Source organism: Cupressus sempervirens, chromosome 4, assembly GCF_028749045.1.
Source record: "Cupressus sempervirens isolate cs-2001-9-10 chromosome 4, ASM2874904v1, whole genome shotgun sequence".
Taxonomy (NCBI): Eukaryota; Viridiplantae; Streptophyta; class Pinopsida; order Cupressales; family Cupressaceae; genus Cupressus; species Cupressus sempervirens.
The window spans coordinates 29,451,665-29,467,361 of record NC_143121.1 but is presented as its reverse complement, the minus strand read 5'-3'; positions in this window follow the sequence as shown (position 1 = coordinate 29,467,361).

Below are 15,697 nucleotides of genomic sequence, written 5' to 3'. Positions count from 1 at the left end.
CTAAAACATCCTTCTAACATGCATAAAGTAAAGCATAAGATAACATCATCTAACATGTGCAAATCATCAATATAAGAAACATACCTATAAATACATCTATCATAGAGTATATCATCTATCATAATGCTCCAAGAACATAATGAAGATAAACACCAACCAAGAATACTCCAGCCACGGTGTCTCAATGGATCTCAAATGATAAGAGTGGAAAATACACTACCACCCGACCGCGTGGAACCTAAGTGGTCCACTCCCACCGTGCTAAGGAGATAATCTCAAGTCCCAAATAGGATATCAATTCACAAAGCACAAATCTCTAAAGTCCAGGAATCCTAAAAGTATACTACTCAAAGGTTCCAACACACACAAAATCGACATCTAATTCCCAAAGGCACACAATAACAGGTAGGAAACCTACTTTGTAAGCGGGAAAGTTTCATCGCATTTATCTCTTACAAGTTACCCCAGCAGTTAGCTAAACTCCACGGGTCCATACAAATCTCATGCGGCCACTAGTATCCTCTCATACTGACGAGGCATACTACGGAATGTAAGGTCGCAACCATGCGTTCTCACTACTCCTATCCTAGCCTATACAAGCGCTCAAGGCATGGGCGAGAACCAAAACAATTATCTTTTTAGGTTCATTTAATCCCCATTTAGTATGTAAATGTTATCACTTATTAACCAAACTTACAATGAGTTACCCTGGCAGCCACTTAGGGCCCCGACCCCCATTGCAAGCCACTTCCCGACACTACAAGTAGATAATCCAAAAGATAATCCATAAAAGGAATCATCAAATATCCGCAAAATAAGCATCAAATATCCATAATAAGAATCATCAAATCACTAAGATAAGAATCATCAAATCTCCATGAGCATCCGAAAAGCATCCATAGAAAATCATGACCACAACAGTTCTCTATTGGCAACTGAAGGCATCACTGATAATCATAAGTATCCATTGGTTCTCAATAACCAAAATATATCTCAAAATAATCACCATATCCATTGGTTCTTCAACAAGCAACCAAGAATATCTCAAAATCGTACTGATCGAAGACTCCAAAATGGTTGAGTCAAACATGTCACAACACGACATCATCAAGAAATAAATCCACATTTTATTCCCATCATGGTGACTAGAAAATAATCTAAGGATAACTGATCGATGACTCAAAAATGATTAGCTCAAGTGTCTCAGATACATACATCTCAGCTTCACACATGAAGACTGATGAACAAATACAAACATTTCATAGAGCATATGATCACATTACCATGGTTGGGCTTATAAAGATCGAGACCAAATAAGATCAACATGCCATCACATCTCATAACCCTCGAGCCTCTGGTAACAACCTAGGACTGGTCAACACTAGTCAACCCAAAACCCAAAACAAGAAGCATATAGAAAACACGATGCAAACACATGTTTTGGTTTACTAATATTTTATGGTTGAATCAAGTGTAGAGTTTCATTTTTCCATTTTCAACTGTAGGGGTTTCAGTTTCCTGTTTGCAAGTATACTTCAAGTGTCTAAGTTTCATCATTTGACTTACAAGTCAACCCATTTGTTCCCCGATAGCATTATCCGTCTATTATTAGGAATTACATTCTAAGAATAACTTAAGGATAACTATTCACTAAACTGATCATCATTGACCCATAATTAAATTGTCCTTTATATTTAACCATGATCCATATTTTAATTAATTAACTCTTCTTTAATGTTACTTTAACTTTTAACATAAATCAAAGATCATTATTCATTTATAAAAGAACCAATTATCAATATTCAATTAAGAAGATTATAACTTAATTAAAATGATCAATCTAATCCACTAATTAGCTTAGGTGCACAATTCCATGATCCATTAACATTTTAATGGTTAAAACTCAATTAAGTATCTCTAACACTTAAGCCTCTTAATTATAATCATTATTAAATTGTCACTAATAACCGTTAAAATATCTAAGTCATTATTCAAGTTATTAGAATAAGACTTATCAACTTTGATATCAATATTTTTTTTTTACAATATTGTTAAAAGAATTATATCAATTAAATCTCTATTACATAACTTAATTATTAATTAAATCCAATTAGCTCTAGTTAATTGATTTAATTAATAATTTCATAACCAAACTATCAACCCAATGAGTATTAGTTGACTAACAATAGTTTGTACGTCAAAGTCAACTTTAATCCATTACACAAATATAAACAAGTTATTTTGGAAATCTTATCCATAATAACTGCATTCATCTTTCTTAACGATTTCATATTAATGATAATCATTTTCTAGTTAAATCTCTATCGCATTTAATTATATTGACAACTCATTAATTGATTAAAATAAATTATAATCCAAATCCAAAAACTAATGTCTTTACAAGACTTCAATTGTTAAATAATCTCTTCTAGATTAATTCTAATTGAATTAGCCATTTATACTATTATTTATTAATAGTTTGTAGACCCAACAACTTAATAAATAATAACTTAGATCATAGCGATGCTATAACAATGACTCCTTGACAATTTAAATCTTAATCCACTTTTATCAAAATCCCATAGTATAAATTAACATTTCTAAAATTAAAAGTCAACTATATTATTATCTCAATAAATTATTTAATATAGCTCCATGAATATTCATCGACTAATGACTAACGCTAATTGTAAAGAATTAACTATATTCTAATCCATTATTAGTAAGTTAATGGTAACAAGTTATATTAAAATTCTCATTAATAGTTCTACAACACCAGATCCTTCATCATTTTCTACTCAGTTTAATAACAGTCGACGATTTGAGTATTCATACAAATATGATATATTAACATTTATAACATATCATATTTGTAAAATAGCAAACATTATTGCTAATTCTTGATTATATATATATTTCCACCACTTAACTATTTAACATACTTTAAATAATTAATATTAAAAGTTTACTACATAACCTATATTAATATCTTTCCCCTATTAATAATAATTGACAAATTATTATTAATCATTTACCATTCTCAAATTGGTCGATTGAGAACCCCAACATAACAAATCACTTAAATATTAAGGTTCATTCTAACTATACAAATAGTCCAATGATAATTTACATTGTCTAACATCTAATTAAATCTTACGTCTCACATCTCCTGAGATTGAACCAATTTATTAATTAACCATAGTTTCCATAACCTGAATTAACAACTCAATTAATACTTGAATTAAAGTTTAATGATAACTTGCTAATTACAAGTTATATATATAAATCTATGATAATAGATTCTTTAACATTTTATTGAATATCTCTATTCAATTATTATTTAACAAATGCATATTCAACATTGTTAATAACTATTAGCAATTTATATAACAAATAGATTAACATTTAATAATGTTTAATAATATAAATATATTACTGAAAACATCATTTAATATAATTTAAACTAAAATGAAAATCAGCGATCTAAAATCGTTTCTTGCTGGCTCGTGCGACCTGCGAATCGCAGGTACCTTGCTTACACAAGTACCCTGCGATACGCAGAGTTGTACTACCGCCAGGATTAGTGAGGATGGGGGTGCAGTCGGGGTAAAGCCCGCCCACCCCACTACATATATATTTTTAAAAATGTTTTCAAACAACATTTTCTTTAAACGTTTGGCCATATGTGAATTCGAATTAATTTCAACTATCATAAAATATTCGATATTCCACTAAATAAATATATATGTATATATATATATATATACATATGTATGTATATATATAAGTATATATGTATATATATGTGTGTGTGTGTGTGTGTGTGTGTGTGTGTGTGTATATATATATATGCAGAGTTTTGTGTTACAACATTAATATATATGTGTATATATATAAATACAAATGCGTAAATATATTGCAAATTCAAAAAGGTAAATAATCATGTATAGAACATATACACAATTTTAAAAGACTTCCAAAACTAAGAATATTTGTTTCTCTAAATTTATCCAATTCTTCTAATAGGTTTGGCTATAGTTTTAGAAACCATTTTTTTCTGAATTTATTTATCAATTTGATTCTAATTAGAACCCAAACCCAATTTAGGTCTAATTTCTTCCTATATTGAAACTAGGTTTTTCTAAATAGAATATCTAGATACCAATTTCAATTATAGATTCAATCACAAGAGTATTCAGACACATAGACATGATAAAGACAGGAAGAGAAATAGTGCAAAGAGAATGTGCGAATATCACGAGTGCACCTGGACACTGATGTTAATCCGTCATGCCTCAGAAGTCCATAGAAAATTCCTTCCTTCTTCATCATTCGTAATTCCTCCAAGATCCAAGCCAACCAAAATTCTCACGTGACTAGAAGTGCTAGAAGGAACATAGAAGCATGTAGAAAATATATGAGCATATGAACTTCTCCGATGCATGTAAGCTTTGAAGCTTCCATTTAAGCTTGTAGCTTGTAGCTTCCATTAAGCTTCTACTTCAGCTTGTGGCTTCCATTAAGCTTCCATTAAGCTTCCATTAAGCTTCTACTTCAGCTTGTCCAAACACACTAGGAGAGCCTCTATTTAAAGGCCTCTAAGATGCATCTAGAGTGTCTCTAGAAATAGCTAGAAGATAAGCATGACAACCAAGCATGAGTCTTCTCCAATCTTCTAGATGAGTCCTAAGGTTGTAGACACCGTGTGCTCAAATAAAATGCTAACTTTTAAGTGTAGACAACTAGTGCATTCTTAGAGTGCAAACTCCAGTGTTGTCTACATGACAACTCTCGAGAATTTTCCAACTCCTATGTGAGCAAATATTAAAATAATGCACATTAATTAATATAATATTTAATTTACTCTTTCCAATTTTATTTATTTATTTATTAAATCTCATGCACTAACTTTAATAATTCCACTTTTCAATCTTATTATATTTATATTTTAATCACATGAGATTTAGAATCTTTTAATAATTTAAATATATCTTCCACTTTTTAAATTTCATTTTCCAAAACTTAATTGCTAAAATATTTATTAGCTTTAATAATATTATTATTTAGTCATTTATTTAAAAAATGAGCTCCAAATATATTATTATTAAAATAAATATTGTCACATACCAAATTTAATATTATAACTTTTATTTTCAAATTTAATTATTTTATTTAATTAATTTTTCAATTAATTAAATAAAATAAATATTAAAATGTCATATTAATTTTCCATTTGATTAAACCATTAATTAAATCTTTTAATTAGGCTTAATTAATAGAAAATACATCAAAGACTCATAACGGTAAAATATGAAAATCCATCATAGCCAAAATACATACAAAATCAAACCAAGGGTTTATATCACGAATTATGTCATCCGACATATTCGGAGGGTACTCAACTCGGATACTTGTCCTAATTTTCCAATTAGAACAAATGGCTTAAAAGGGTTGGGATTTGGACTTGAGAATTTATCTCCCCTCTCTTATCATTGAGATAGTGTGATAGGGTACGCTCATCCTAACTAATTCAGGGAAGTCGATACCCGGTACCTGCAACCTGCATAAAAACCATGCATGTACAAGCACAATATATACTAAACTAAACAGGCAATGGCAGGAAGTGGTGCATCATGTAGATCCCTACTAGCAAGTGACTACGACTCCCTTCCTTAACCACATCAGACACGCCATAAAAAAGAAAACACACAAAGCAAACATGCACACCATACACATGCAAGTATGGGGTAAGTATCCATAAGAAAACACATATGATAATAAATCATCTTATTAATCATCATTAATAACTGAAAGCAATGTAATGATCATCATCAATAATTGTGAACACTAAAAATAATCATCATACATACATGAAATGTAGAGTCTAAGTAATCTCATCACATAGTAAACTAAATCCATAGTAGAATATCTGATAATCCCAAAACAATGCTGCTAACCATCAACATAAAATTAGCTCTAAAAGAGTTCAGCAACGATAACAAAATGCAAAGTAGGGGCAGGCACTACATTAAGTGTGAGGGATGTGGGTGTGCTCTCCCTAAACACAACAATGAATGAATCCCTTCAAACTAATACAAATATATGCAAGTATGCAAATGTGAAGCTACATTAAAATGTATATGAAATTCCTTCAAGAAATGGCTATAAGTAAGCCACCTTCAAAGGATGCCATGGATGTGAATGTGGATGGAATATAATGGAGAAAGAAACCTAAAAATATCATACTACCATGAAACTAATGCAAAATCTAGAAATTTAACCAATACAAACAACTACCAAAGGTTAGCTCTAAGCATAAAATCTCTAGAAACTCAAAAGCTAAACTAGAATGGTAACAATGCAATGAAATTTTTTTGACAAAAGGGCACTATTTATAGGTTTGAGAGAGGTCTTGGAGAGGTGGCATCTATGTGGCATCCACATAGGTACCACAAGGGAGACACATGGGATAAAGAAAGAGCCATGCAAAAGTCAAAAATAGACTTTATGTTTGAGAGGCTCAAGGTGTGCTCACACATATGTGAGTAACTTTGAGGAAAGGAGTGGGGGCAAAGATGTAGGAATACCTTTTGAAGAGTTTAATGAAGGGAGGCTCCTCGAGCCTTGTGTTGCTCACACATGTGTGAGAAACCACTTGGTTTCTAAAAAGGTGATTGAAAGAGGTTTAGGATAATAAAGTGCAATTAAGTAGTGGGTAGGCTTAGAAGGATGAGAGTGATGGGTGTAGACTAGGTTTTAGGATATGACTATAATTAAATTAAATAATATTTAGCTTAATCACAGGTTTAAAGAAATTAATAAAGTGGATGAAATTAAATAAATTAGGATTTATTTAAAAGGGGATTTATGAAGCACTATGCATTAAATGAATTTAATACATTAGAGGGAAAGTATTTAAATTTAATTTAATTACATTAGGAAAATGAACCTATTTAATTAAATAAGTACAATAATATGAAAAATATAATTGATTATAATGTCATAGGAAATATTAAACAAATTAATATAGCATTTGGGATAATTTTAAACATCTACATTTTGCTCCCCTTTGATGTGATGTTAGAATGACATTATATCAAACAAAGGAAAATATAGGTTTCCCCAGAGAGGCTAGGAGTCCTAGGAGTTGTGTCATGATGACAAGAGGGGAGGAGGGCACCCCTTGTGAAAATATAGTAAAAAAATAATTTTGCACAGTTTTCATGAAAAGGACTCTAGAAGAAAAGAAATGGTAGGAAAAGGCATAGATGAACATTTTGCATGACTTGGGGATAAAAATGGTGTATTATGATCAAGAAAAGAGTACAGGCTCAAAAGGGGACCTTGGAGGGCCTATATAAGCCTCATAGGGGCTCAAGGAATAGTCATTTTCACACCTAGAGAGCATAAAAATAGAGAAAAGGATGGATCTGATTAAGAGATTATAGCTTGGAGAGCATGTCTGGGAGCACTAGAGGTCAATCAACATGGGTCCATTGGTAAGTCGACTATCCCTCCTTGTCAAAAGTTCTATTGCACATTTAGCTGGAGCATTTATTATGCAATAAATGGTGAGAAAATGAGGTCACAGTAGAGATGATAGTTCTCCACTTGGTCATCTCTAGAGAAGACAAAATAGGGGTTAGGGCTCTGTGGAGATGACAGGACACAAAAACACTAAAGGTGGGAAAATAAGTGTGGAGTGGGGGTCAAAGATGATGATCTCCAAGTCATCATCTTTGAAGATGACATTCCAATCATCATCGATGGGATAAATCACATCTCCATAGCCATTAGAGATGCTAGATTGGCATCTTCGTGGTTTTCCATCTCTACTAATCCATGTCTATGTCAATTGGCATCTTCACCGAGTTGGAAAAATTGACATAATTGAGTTACATTATGATTAGAGGGTGAACAAGGTAGGATGTCCCATGCTTATAGAAGCAAAAGGAGTAGGAAGATAATATATATACTGACCATTACATTTCTATGCTGCAGATGGTGACAATGACATTTTGGTCACCAAAGCACTACTTAGAAACTATGGTACTAGGAGAGACACTCATGAAGGTAGAGTGGGGATAGGTGAGATTATGTAGTTTGGAGCATGTTCATGAGTGTCTAGATCTAAGAGCACACTCAGTGTAACTATCAACACTGATAGAGTGGTGGCATACACTGATTTTGAGCTTCCATCTACCTACTAGAAAGGTGACAATCACTCTTCTTGATGTGTGGAAATTTCTCTGAGTGCTAATCCATAGGAGGTATCTAGAGTATGTGTTAGAGATTGTAGATCCCTACCTATGAGAGTGCTTTAGGTTCCGATGATAGAGGCTACTGATCTAGAGATCATGGTTGATATGGCGAGAGGAATAAGAAAAGATATCTCCATGACACTATCTACCTAGCCTCACTAATATGGAGGATGGTGCTGAACAATACTAAGCATGGATTTCTAATTGACTAGACATGAGTGTTGAGCACTCTTTTATAGGATGATGATGCAGTCTTCTACTGGGCCAAATTATCTTGGCTAAGGTATGCCATGATCTGAACATGTGTGCTTCTAGGAAACAAAAAACCATAGGTCTATGGTTGAAATTGCTAATGATGTGGTCATGGAAGCATGTAGGGGTGACACACCCAATTATGAGGCAAGAGACTTAATAGCTTGGGGAGCTGTATGCATGTCTCTATAGGCCATTGATCTAGTACACCTCAACTGAGTTAGTTAGATTTTGGAAGAGATGTCTAGATGAGATCATCATGTTTTAATGGACACCATATAACAATGGTGAGCGATGGGGGGCTACCTTAGTAGTAGGAGGAGTGGATAATAATGAGGATCAGCTCTACCTTCCTTACACATAGAAAGAGTATTGGCTTATCAGTTAGACTATCCATATTATGATGAGCTATATGCCCTCTAGTGTGTAGTGATAGTTTGGGAGTGTTTAGGATATGGTGCTTGATAGATTTCTATATCCAATGATATCTTTAGAGTATGGGAGATTATGGGGTTATTGGACCATGTTGAGATTGGCCTAGATTTCATGGTAAGGTATGTAGCCAGTGCCCTCAGTGCATGAATAGGATTAAGGGGATGCAGGGCTGAAACCTGCATACATATAGTGGTGGATGGCTCATCAGCCCATGCGACTCATAGTACTGGGAGTGATACTAGTAGTAGAGTAGGTACAAGGTGAGGGAGATGGGGAAGGAGATGGGGGATAGGTAGCAATGGTACCACTACCACTATAGGGAGCATAATAGGGTCCTCAAGGGCATAAAGTCTATCAAAGGAGAGGAACAGTACGAGTAGGGGTACCAATAGGGTAGGGGCCACAGTTAGGGCCATAGGTGTAGGGGCCATAGGGATAGGGATAGTAGGGGCCACCACCATAGGTAGAGGTAGATACAGGGAGGTTGGTGCAAGATAGCCTCCAGAAAAAGTTTTCTTGGTTATGGGTTGAGGTATAGGTAGAGTGAGTGAGGGAAGAAAATGCCTAGCAGGCCTTGGAAGCACTACAAGCTGAGGTATGGGTGGAGCAAAAAAGGGCAGATAATTCCCAGGAGGCCTTGGCAGCATTGTAGGCTAGGATAGATGTAGGGGATTTTAGTGACTTCACCATGTAGGTTGAGATGGATGAGCTGTACAAGATAGACACTTTGTGGAAAAATGTGGCTACCCTATGGGTAGAGAGGGAGATGTGGTAGAGGCAAGAAGATGAGTATCATAGCTAGTGCAATATCACCTAATAGATGGTATAGACTGGGGGAGCGATGTATGTGATGTAAGACATCATGACTGCATGCCAACATGAGGCATGAGCCATGTGAGAGGCAACCTACTATAGATATTTTTATCATGATGTCATACTAGCAGATCATTGTCAGCTTTAGTTTTGGGATGTGTCGAGCTCATAGACCATAGGGGGCTACTAGAGATTAGAGTTGTCAGTTGGATAGAGTTGGCCTCCACAAGGAGTGGGTATAGGAGGGGCTAGACCCTCACAACCAACCCCATTATTTTTATAGTGAGCAATGTTTTCACATAGTGATGCAGATGGAATGGGTTTTTGATGATGCATTATGCACGATGTACTACATGATTCTTTTGTATATGGAATGTACACATACACATATTTTTTGATATATATGTCATGATTCAATGAGCCCATATTTATATGGATGATTTTCTCTTACACATGTGATGTCTATGATATTATTATTGACATTGTAATGCAAGATATGTGTGATGTTATGTTTCCTATGGTGCATATATGATGAATAATCTGTAGGTCCTATGGAAAGATATGAGATGTATGAATTTTGTTATGGTACATGTATGGGTATACTATATGTTTTGTGAGATGTATCATGATGTATATGTTACTAAATGTAATGGGTAGAATGTATATACCTAATGGATTAATGTAATGAATAATGGGATCTAATAATAAATGAAATGTCTAATGCAATGAATGCACTAATATGGAAATGAATGCATCCTAAATGAAAATGTCATTAGTAGAAAAGGAGCCTGATTATGAATGCAAAGTGAAATGAGGCAAATTTAAAATGTAAATATGAACTATGGAAATGTAATATGAATGAACATGTGTCAAACTTTTTAGGTGTAGGAATCAAGGATCATAGCATAGGAGGGGGAATAAACATAACCATTGTCTCAAGTAGGGTGTAATGAAATCTTATACTACATGAATCCTAGCTACATGATACCGAGGAATTCAGTTGTGTTTATATGGGAGAGCACACCCTAGTTTGATTTTGCAAAAGGAGTTATGTAGCATATGCTATAGAAGCATAGATGACATGGTTCCTTTTCATGGACTAGACTTCCACACAATAGATACTTTATGATGATAGATGTAGTTTTCATAGTCATGATGGAAAAAATATCATATATGCCTTGGAGAGGTCTAGCCACACCTAAAGTCTTTTTACAGATCTTTGGTGGAAAGTGTACTAACTTGTTGCCCCTAGTGAGTAATGCATAACTATAACTCAAAATTGAAATATATGTACTAAAGAATCAAAAATAGATCATAGCACAAATGACATGGGTTGTTAGTTGGAGCCATTTAGATGATACCAAAATATGGAAGATCAAGGCACACCATAAAATGCTACTACTGACACACAAAATGAAATCAACCAAAAAGAGGGTGCATGACGAAGTAGTCATTCAGCTCACAGTTCCTACCAAAAATTTTAAGTCCCATAGGTGAAGGTCGTAATGCCATTTATAGGAAGGATTCATCCTATGAAAGTTTTTTTGTCCGATGTTGTTGTCGCAAAAGTTTGTTGGCAAGGGTTGTGAAAAGCACAATTTTCTCGAATAGTTAAGTCTTAAATGGTGATTTTGTTTAGGTTCTATTGTATTCATTGTTGTGGGAATAAGCTTAGTGTAATGGGATGAGAAAAAATTCTCGATAGGAAATTCCTTTTAGACTAGAGGTCTTCTAAAAGATTGAAGTGAATGGATGCCTCACAAATAAGAGGTCTTTACTTGGATGCATGGATAGTGCAAGTCAAATAGGACTTTTGTAGAAAGATGATATTAAATGGGGATAAATATGGTGAAGGGAGATGAGCCTTATAGATAATGGACTTTTATAATAAAAAATCCAAAAAAATTTCTTCTTTTTAGTTATTTCTTCAAGAACATTTTACAAATGTTTTTGGAATTTTCTACTTTTCTGCTTTTTTGGTATTTTGTGGAACTAAAAAAACACTGTATAGGGACTATAGGATTGAAGCATAGAACTGTATGAGATGTTGGATATTTATAGGCTCAAGGAGAAAATCTCCCTCTGAAGTGGCAATTTGATATGCCCAAGAATCGCATTTTTCTATAATGATAAATGGACTAAGCCAATTAGCTTTAAAATTTCCTTTCTTTTTATGTTTCTATAGGTTCCAAATGTTATGCTAAAAAACTAAGTCACCCACCTCAAATTCATGAGGTATAATGTTTTTGTGAAACTAGAATTGAAGGAAATTTTGGTACACATAGATATGGTTTGGGGCATTGAGATTTCTTTCATCAAGGAGTTGCAGCTCTTGCAAGCGAGCAACTTGATATTCTTCTTCAAACATTAGATTCTTGAGATAAATTCTGAGGAAAGGGAGCTCAATTTTGATGTGTAAAGAAACCTTAGAGCCATAAAACAAGGGAAAATAGAGTGGCTCCTATAGGGTCATAGATGGAGGTGTGGTAGGCCCAAAGGGTGGGAGAAATTTGGAGGTGCCAGTCATGACCAGTTGTGTCAACAATTTTCTTTAGGATTTTCAAAATGGTTTTATTGGTGGCTTCAGCTTTGCCATTTCCTCGGGGGAAGAATTTGGTGGGTGATTCTAAATTTCCTACACAATGTGGCAACTTCCTAATTTTTGAAAGGAGTTCCATTTTCAGTCACAATGTCTTGAGGTATACCAAAATGATAGATAATATAGTTCAAGATGAACTTCAAAACCTATTTTTTGGTGGTATCGATTAAAGGAATAGCCTTGACCCACTTTGTAAAGTACTCAATGGTGGCAATAATATACTTGAGGCCATTTGAAAAATTTGGATATATTTGACCAACAATATTGAATCCCCAGTGGGAAAAGGGCCATGGTGTGATGGTGGACTAAAGGTATTGGGTGGGAGCATGTATCAAAACTCCATGTTGTTGACAGGGAACACATCTTTTCAAAAACTGATAGACATCCACTTCCATAGTAGGCCAATAGTAACCCATTTTGAGGATATTTTTTGCTAATGTAAGACCACTAGAATAAGCACCACAAATTCCTTGATGAACCTCTTCTAATGCCATTCTGGCTTAATTAAGAGATCAGAGGAGGGTTCCATCGAAGTGTTTTAGAATAGTGTATCACCTAGGATAGTATATTAGGTGGTGCAATGAATGAAGGTTTTTCTTTGGTTTTTGAATTTTTTTGTGATGAAGGAAGGAAAAAATGTCAAAGTACCATGGAAAATTAGGACTGACAATCTCACACACTAGCTCTAATTTAGGTTGCTCATAAGTAGGAAGAAAAATATTCTCAACAAGAAACTCACACTTAGGACTATACTTAGGCATGGTGATCATGGAGGCAATGGTGGCCATAGCATCTGTTGCTTTGTTATTTGTCCTTGGTATATACAGAAAGACTATCTTAGTGAAGTGTTGTTTAAGATCTTCAACTATCTAGCGATATGGCAACAACTTTTCATCCCTTGTTTGGTATTCATCTGTGACTTGTTTAATGACCAATTGAGAGTCTCTAAAGACAAGAAGGCTCTTAGTATTCCATTTGATAGCTTAACAGAGCATTGTTACTAATCCTTCATACTAAGTGATGTTGTTTGTGCAAGGAATGAAATTTAATAATACTTAGGAATAAGGTCTCCTTGTGGTGTAACAAATAAAATTCCTACCATCAATTCATTTTGTGTGTAGGAACCATCAAAATATAGTTTTCATTGTGTACTAGGTGTAATAATAATAATTGTGTCATCTAGAAAAAATGCTATAATAGGATGGTCTCCTTGAAGAGGAGCTTTAGCAAGCTAATCTATAATTATTTGTCTCTTTATGGCCTTGCTATCCTTATAGACAATTTTGAATTCACTTAAAATCAAGACCCATTTTGTAGCTTGACCAGTAAGGGAAGCTTTTAATAGCAAATATTTGAGTGGATCTATCTTTACAATAAGGTGTGTAGTATGATCAAGCATATAATGGTGTAGTATCTGTATGCAAAAAACTACCACCAAACAAGCTCGCTCAATAGTAGTGTAATTCAACTGATAGCCAACTAATGTTTGACTAGGATAGTATATTGCTTGCTCATTACCTTTGTCATCTACTTGTGCCAAAAGAGCACCTAAGGAAACTAAAGTGCTAGAAATGTATAGAATAAATGGTTGTCTTGCAATTGGAGGAACTAGAACTGGTGGATTAGCCAAATATACTTTAACTTGGTCAAATGCTTTCTGACATAGGCAATCCCATTGAATCTTAGTATCTTTTAAAAGCAAATGTTGGAGTGGATGAACCTTATTTTCTAACTAGGACACAAACCATCTAATGGGTTGCAACCTTCCTTGAAAAATGAAAAGTTGTTTCAATGTAGCATGTGGAGGAATTTTAATGATGGCTTTATTTTTGGTAAGATCTACTTCAATGCCTCTTCTTGACATTATGTAACCTAACAATTGCCTAATTTGACTCCAAAAACACATTTCTTTGGATTAAGGCATACTTTATATTTCTCCAACCTTTCAAAAATGGTGGTGAGCATATCAATGTGGGAATCACATATCTTAGATTTTCCTAGAATTTAACCAACATAGTCCTCCAGTATGACATACAGAAGATCATGGAAGATTGTAGTCATTATGCACTGATAGGTGGCACAAACATTCTTTAAGCCAAAAGGCGTGACTTAGTAACAAAAGGTTCCCCATGGGGTAGTAAATGTCATTTTATGTTGATCTTCTTCTGCAATTTTGATTTGATTGTAACTAGAGAAACCATCCATTAAAGACAACATTTCATGTCCAGTAGTCAAATCCACTATGATGTCTATGTTAGGAAGTGGAAAATCATCTTTAGGACATGCAAGATTCAAATCTAAAAAATATGAAAAAATGCAGATGCCCCTAGATGCTTTCCCTATAGAAACAATGTTGGAAACCCACTTAGGATAACCAATAGGTCAGATTAATTTTTCCTCTAGCATTTTTTGCAGTTCTACTTCAACCAAAAGTGCTACCTTAGGATGCATCTTGCACAAATTTTATTTTACAGGTTTAATCTTTGGGTCTATTGCTAAGTGATGCACAACCAAATCTAGGTCTAAACTAGGCATGTCTTTGTATGTCCATGAAAAATTGATTTTGCCTTTTTGTAAGAACTCAATCATCACTTTTTGTTCTTCTAGACTTAGGGTGACTGCAATGTAGGTGATCTGTGGAATATCTACCATACCAAGTTAACTAGAATTGTGCCCTCATTGAATATAAATGACTTTTCTAGTGGTAAATATCTAAATGGAAAGTCAACCTCTCCCTCTTCTAGAACCTCTAGGAGGTTTTCACCAAAAGATGCATCCTTTATTTTGTCTTTTTCCTTATCCAAAAGTGCTCCAAAAGAGTTTTCACTAGAGGATGTTTCTTCTATTTTTTTTAATTTTATTTTTCACTTTTGTGACTAAGAAAGTTGACTTGGCTACCAAAGTAGGCTTCCTCATTGTATTGGATCTCATGTTCATAATCTTGGAGATTCTTAAGGCCAAAGAGTGTCATAATTACTTCATTAGAGTTACATATGTCAAGAGTTCATGGTGTGTCCTGAAGGTTCTAGTCTATCATGTCAGGGTTTGCGAGGGGTAAGTCAGTAGATGAAAGGTCACCTATGGTAATGGCATGTACATAATTATATAGGTCATCTTCAATATATTGGAAGGGGACTTTGAATAATTCCTCCTCCTCTATCCCAGAATTAGGTTCAACCATACAATAGTTGTCAGCAAAGGATACCTTGGATTCAATGGAGCCCAAACCACATTTTTTAGGATAGCTATTAGCCTCAAGGGGTTTTCTAATTCCATATTCTTTAGGTCCAAGGACAGTGCCATGATATCCCATGTTTTCAATGATTGGAGGAGCCTT